This window comes from Hevea brasiliensis, chromosome 8 (assembly GCF_030052815.1).
Source record: "Hevea brasiliensis isolate MT/VB/25A 57/8 chromosome 8, ASM3005281v1, whole genome shotgun sequence".
NCBI lineage: Eukaryota > Viridiplantae > Streptophyta > Magnoliopsida > Malpighiales > Euphorbiaceae > Hevea > Hevea brasiliensis.
The window spans coordinates 25102335-25109739 of record NC_079500.1 but is presented as its reverse complement, the minus strand read 5'-3'; the positions used below and the strand labels follow the sequence as shown (position 1 = coordinate 25109739).

Genomic DNA, 7405 nt, shown 5'->3' with positions numbered 1-7405 from the left:
TATAATTTTCCCTATTATCGAAGGGGTAGGTAAGAATTTCCACTTCAAGAAGAACGTATCCAATTTAGTACTAGCCATAAAAGCTAGCTTGAAATCGCACATAGAAATATATACAACCAACTAGCCATATATGCCCAAGAGCCTGCATGTAAATAACACCTTCATGTGAGTACATTTGGTCATACCAAAGATAGAAGAACAAAATCATATCAAACTTTCCTTCATCTTCATTGATCATTCTCTGCCTCTCTTCTTCTACAAAGACCAAGTCTTCTGGAATTAATCAATCAATGGATAGTTTGGGTCATCAGCTGCATATTTTTGTCTTTCCCTACATGGCTCATGGCCATATGATTCCAATAGTGGATTTGGCCAAGCTATTTGCTTTGTGAGGCCTAAAGGCTACCATTATCACCACTCCTCTCAATGCACCTCTTATCTCCAAAACTATCCAAAGAACTAAAGGTTTGGGTGTCGACATTGATATTCGAACCCTTAAATTCCTCCCGTGGAGGCCGGACTACCGTAAGGATGTGAAAACGTGGATTCTATCACTTCCCATAATGGTAGTTTCAATTGATTTTCGTGTTTAACAAGGCGACAACCATGCTCCAAGAACCTCTTGAAATGCTCCTCCAAGAGTGCCAACCTGATTGCCTTGTTGCTGATTTGCTCTTTCCATGGGCTACCGATGCTGCTGCCAAATTTGGGATTCCAAGGTTAGTGTTTAAAGGCACTTGTTTCTTTTCCTTATGCACCTTAGAATGTATCAGGTTGCATGAGTCGCAGAAGAAAGTCTCCTCGGATTCAAAACCCTTTGTCCTGACTAATGTTCTCAGCGAGATAAAGCTGACAAGAAAACAACTTCCAGATGGTTTGAGACAAGACTTTGATACTGACTATAGCAAATTAATGAGTGAAATTGTAGAATCAGAGTTAAAGAGTTTTGGGATCATTGTCAACAGCTTCTATGAGGTCGAGCCAGCTTACGTTGATTATTACAGGAAGGTCTTAGGCAGAAGGGCATGGCCTATTGGCCCAGTTTCGCTATGCAACAGGGGAATTGAAGATAAAGCACAGAGAGGGAATGAAGCATCTATTAGTGAAAACGAGTGTTTGAAATGGCTTGATTCCAAGAAACCCAATTCTGTTATCTACATCTATTAGTGAAAAAGACAATGTCAACTAAGGATTGATGTTCTATTTTGAGTCTTTTTTCCATGTGTTTGAGAATGATTTGTTTTAGCTTATTTTAGGTAATTTAGACATTTTTTTTTAATATTTAGCAGGAGTTTTTCAATGATCTATTAGTAACATATCTTAGTTTATTGCTTTTTATTGTGGTTTTAGTAATACCACAAGTATATATCATATTTGGGTATATATTTTGGTAGAGTTAGTATATTGACATGTCTTAATTTTGTAAAGCAATAATTTTTATGCTTCAAATATTGAATCAAATGAATATATTATTGATTCAATGTTGAAGCATATCTTGGATATGTGGAACATGATTGTTATTGAACATTGATTGTTTATATGAATATATAAATATAATTTATTTCATATTAATTTTTGTTATTATTTACTTTAGATTTTGTTAATATTATGAAAGATTTAATGAATTTTTATACCCTCTCATTTATAGAGTAAAATTGAAATTTGATGACTTTGAGTTATTTTCTAAATATTTCAGTCCAAATATATTGAAATTACATAATAGAGTGAAATTACTATAAAAAATAATATATTACAAAAAAATTATGCAATGTTAACCCAAACAAGAATTATCAAATATCATAATGATTATAGCATTCCAAATGATTAAAATTACATAATTGATTAAATATATTAAGCAATACAAAGCAATAATATCTTAACCCAAATTACATTACACATAAAGTTTTATCAAAATACACAAAAGAGCCAACTATAAAATATTAACAAAATTTTGGCCTAAAACAACTATAAAATATTAACAAAATTTTAGCCTAACCCAACATTTCTAATAAGCTTTTATACTAAGCACAAAAGAAAATTCTTCCAATCACACACAAAGAAGAAACATGCCACAACCATTTTCCATCTCCTATAATTTTTTCAATCTCTTTCTTTTCCACATCTCTCTCAAACTCCATTCTTTTGATTCGATTCAAGAAATCAACTATGACAACATTTGCTCGCTTGGAAATTTTGGATCAACCCACTCAAAATAATAACAATAATTGCTTCAGAAAAATTGAAAAAAATACATATCATAGCATTATTTATATAAAAACCCATAACCCATATCATTATAAATATCTTCTTTTACTCTAAAATCCATATTAAAAAAATTTACCCAAATCATGATCACGGATCTAGATGAAAATTTCATTTCTACAAACCCAATAGTTAGTTCATCCATAGAACCTTCTTCCATGTAATCCAGTGGTCCATGATGTTTTTAGTTTCGATTCTTCTTCACATAGGAAAAGATGACAACCATTGGGTGATAACCATCTCTCATTAAATTGAGACATCATCAATGAAAGAAAGAAAAGAAAAGCACAAAAACATCCTTCAACTACAAACCTGAAGAAAAAAGAGTGAGCAAAAGGAAACTCGGTTTCACCTTTTATCAAAAAGAGAGAGATGCGAAAGGGAAGATATTCAAGATAAATAAAGTTGAAAAAGTAAGAGTTAGATATTACATGGAGGAGAGAGAAAAGAGAAAGATTATTTTTAATCTTGTCCGACCACGTCATCCTTTAACCTTTAAACCGGTTGTTGCAGGTTGTATGGGGTTTAAAGTGATATTTATGATCGTTTATAAGGTTTTAAGTTAAATTTTAAAATTTATGTATCATAGTATTACCAACCTTAAAATTCATGTACCACGAGTGAAATTTACCCAATTAACAACAATTCAAAACTCAATTTTAGTCAATTATCCTTTCAATTATTCTTTCAATTTCAATTTTAATAGCTTTGTTTAATTTTCAAGCCTTGTATTTATTTTTACAGCAATCAGTTAATTCAATTTTAGTAAATACAATCCTTTTCAATATCAATATGCATTTATTTTGAATTGAATATCGAATCTTTAGCAAAAAACACTTTAGTATAATCAATTCTCATTTTCATTTGATTTAGATATTAAAGAAGTGATACACTCAATATCTAACACATCCATAATTTTCAATTTATTAGTAAGCTAAATTAATTTCATAGCAAACAATAGTAGTAAGAAATCTCGTCTTTAGTCTAACTTATGGCATAAATGACATCATAATTCCTTGCATAAGTAAATATATAATTAGGCACATGCCAAATAAGTAAATAAGTAATAGGTATTTCCTAATATTGCTTTCCACTTCCAAATCACCATTTGAATCTTCTTCTTATCTCCAAAGAAGAACAAGGAATGCAATTAAATGTTATGAGACTAGTTTGAGCTGGAATTTTTTTTTTTCCCATTTTTTTTTTATTAAGTGGTCCATATAATATGAATTAGCTATGACTCAATGTAATCATTTTCAAATGCCTAATGATTAAAAAAATTAAAATTTTTATAATTATTTCTCACATTCTTAATAATTTATCTTAATTTTTAAAATTAACTACTAACTTATTCAACAATTTAAATTCAAACTGAAAATGTTTACATGCTAAATAATTAAAATAAAAATATTACTTTTAAATTATGGGCCATATAATTATAATAAAATATTAATTTTAAAAATGATAAGATTCATATATGTAGTCCCACAATTGAAATATATATATATATATATATATATATATATATATTCCTAATCAGCTACCATATACATATTTCAACTATAATTAAAACAAAATTGTCAATAAAAAAATGACATAATTAAAAAATTCAAAAAATGTTTAGAATTATTTTTATCATCAAGCCTTTCAAAATTAATCATTTTTTTAATTTACTTTGAAGATATCAAAGTCAACTTATGCACATTAAGACTCCGTTTGTTTCATGGCTATAAAATATTTTTTATATTTTTTAATATTTAAGGCACTCAAGAAAATGAGTCAATGAAAAATATTTTCCTGATCAATTGAAAAACTAAATCATTTTTAAGGAAAAGAACTTCCTCTTTTTAAAAGATAAAGAAATTATTTTTTATTTTTTAAACTTTAATAATTTTATTGAAATGTGAAAAACACTTGTATATACATAATATAAATACATACCATTAATTTAACATTGCAACCAAATAATGAAAATATTTTCATAGAAAACAATTTTTTAGAAAACATATTTCATAAAAAAAACATTTTTCCATATACAAATTATTTCCCGCAAAACAAATGAGGCATGAAATTAAAGTTTTTTTCCGAAGTTTTTAGTGATTTTCACAATATAAATCTGATACATTTTAAAATTTTAAAATAGTTTTTTTTTTTATTTTCAATGAAATTGAATCTAGTTTATTGATAAATTAGGAGGCTTCCATCTTTACCTTATTAAGTGGAATTATTAGAGAAACTTATCTAGATCTGATTTGTTATGGATTCAAAATATGAATATTTAGATTCTATTTATTTAATATGTGAGTTAAAATACTATGTTTTAGGTTTACGAGAGGTAAAGTTTAGATAAAAATTTATCCAATTATTTAAATCTAAGATACATTATGTTGAGGCAAAAATTTCTTAAATTATCAAAACTTAAATAACAAATAAAAATGAAAATACTTCTTTCCTTCAACGAGATTCTAATTACGTTTTATAGAAATATAAAATATTTACAGCTAGTACTTAACATATGGGTCTTTTTATATATTTATGTCTTATATTTATAATAAATGAATTATATAATTTTCCCTATTATCGAAGGGGTAGGTAAGAATTTCCACTTCAAGAAGAACGTATCCAATTTAGTACTAGCCATAAAAGCTAGCTTGAAATCGCACATAGAAATATATACAACCAACTAGCCATATATGCCCAAGAGCCTGCATGTAAATAACACCTTCATGTGAGTACATTTGGTCATACCAAAGATAGAAGAACAAAATCATATCAAACTTTCCTTCATCTTCATTGATCATTCTCTGTCTCTCTTCTTCTACAGCACCAAGTCTTCTCGGAATTAATCAATCAATGGATAGTTTGGGTCATCAGCTGCATATTTTTGTCTTTCCCTACATGGCTCATGGCCATATGATTCCAATAGTGGATTTGGCCAAGCTATTTGCTTTGCGAGGCCTAAAGGCTACCATTATCACCACTCCTCTCAATGCACCTCTTATCTCCAAAACTATCCAAAGAACTAAAGGTTTGGGTGTCGACATTGATATTCGAACCCTTAAATTCCCTCCCGTGGAGGCTGGACTACCAGAAGGATGTGAAAACGTGGATTCTATCACTTCCCATAATGGTAGTTTCGAATTGATTTTCAGGTTTAACAAGGCGACAACCATGCTCCAAGAACCTCTTGAAATGCTCCTCCAAGAGTGCCAACCTGATTGCCTTGTTGCTGATTTGCTCTTTCCATGGGCTACCAATGCTGCTGCCAAATTTGGGATTCCAAGGTTAGTGTTTAAAGGCACTTGTTTCTTTTCCTTATGCACCTTAGAATGTATCAGGTTGCATGAGTCGCAGAAGAAAGTCTCCTCGGATTCAAAACCCTTTGTCCTGACTAATGTTCTCAGCGAGATAAAGCTGACAAGAAAACAACTTCCAGATGGTTTGAGACAAGACTTTGATACTGACTATAGCAAATTAATGAGTGAAATTGTAGAATCAGAGTTAAAGAGTTTTGGGATCATTGTCAACAGCTTCTATGAGGTCGAGCCAGCTTACGTTGATTATTACAGGAAGGTCTTAGGCAGAAGGGCATGGCCTATTGGCCCGTTCGCTATGCAACAGGGGAATTGAAGATAAAGCACAGAGAGGGAATGAAGCATCTATTAGTGAAAACGAGTGTTTGAAATGGCTTGATTCCAAGAAACCCAATTCTGTTATCTACATCTATTAGTGAAAAAGACAATGTCAACTAAGGATTGATGTTCTATTTTGAGTCTTTTTTCCATGTGTTTGAGAATGATTTGTTTTAGCTTATTTTAGGTAATTTAGACATTTTTTTTTAATATTTAGCAGGAGTTTTTCAATGATCTATTAGTAACATATCTTAGTTTATTGCTTTTTATTGTGGTTTTAGTAATACCACAAGTATATATCATATTTGGGTATATATTTTGGTAGAGTTAGTATATTGACATGTCTTAATTTTGTAAAGCAATAATTTTTATGCTTCAAATATTGAATCAAATGAATATATTATTGATTCAATGTTGAAGCATATCTTGGATATGTGGAACATGATTGTTATTGAACATTGATTGTTTATATGAATATATAAATATAATTTATTTCATATTAATTTTTGTTATTATTTACTTTAGATTTTGTTAATATTATGAAAGATTTAATGAATTTTTATACCCTCTCATTTATAGAGTAAAATTGAAATTTGATGACTTTGAGTTATTTTCTAAATATTTCAGTCCAAATATATTGAAATTACATAATAGAGTGAAATTACTATAAAAAATAATATATTACAAAAAAATTATGCAATGTTAACCCAAACAAGAATTATCAAATATCATAATGATTATAGCATTCCAAATGATTAAAATTACATAATTGATTAAATATATTAAGCAATACAAAGCAATAATATCTTAACCCAAATTACATTACACATAAAGTTTTATCAAAATACACAAAAGAGCCAACTATAAAATATTAACAAAATTTTGCCTGAAACAACTATAAAATATTAACAAAATTTTAGCCCATAACCCTACATTTCTAATAAGCTTTTATACTAAGCACAAAAGAAAATTCTTCCAATCACACACAGCAAGAAACATGCCACAACCATTTTCCATCTCCTATAATTTTTTTCAATCTCTTTCTTTTCCACATCTCTCTCAAACTCCATTCTTTCGATTCGATTCAAAGACCCAACTATGACAACATTTGCCTGCCTTGGAAATTTTGGATCAACCCACTCAAAATAATAACAATAATTGCTTCTGTAAAAAATTGAAAAAAAAATACATATCATAGCATTATTTATATAAAAAAACCCATAACCCATATCATTATAAATATCTTCTTTTACTCTAAAATCCATATTAAAAAAATTTACCCAAATCATGACTGCCGGATCTAGATGAAAATTTCATTTCTACTTACCCCATAGTTTGTGCATCCATAGAACCTTCTTCCAGGGTATGCATTGGTCCATGATGTTTTTAGTTTCGCTTCTTCTTCACATCGGCAAAGAGGAATACCATTGGGTGATAACCTTCTCTCATTAAATTGAGACATCATCAATGAAAGAAAGAAAAGAAAAGCACAAAAACATCCTTCAACTACA

At 29.2% G+C, this 7405-nt stretch overlaps 2 pseudogenes; both read left to right on the top strand.

Moving 5' to 3' along the window:
• Positions 1-290: 290 nt before the first annotated feature.
• Positions 291-1233, top strand: LOC131182508 (scopoletin glucosyltransferase-like; annotated as a pseudogene).
• Positions 1234-5086: 3853 nt separating this feature from the next.
• LOC131182110 (scopoletin glucosyltransferase-like) lies at positions 5087-5992 on the top strand (annotated as a pseudogene).
• The last annotated feature ends 1413 nt before the right edge of the window (positions 5993-7405 follow it).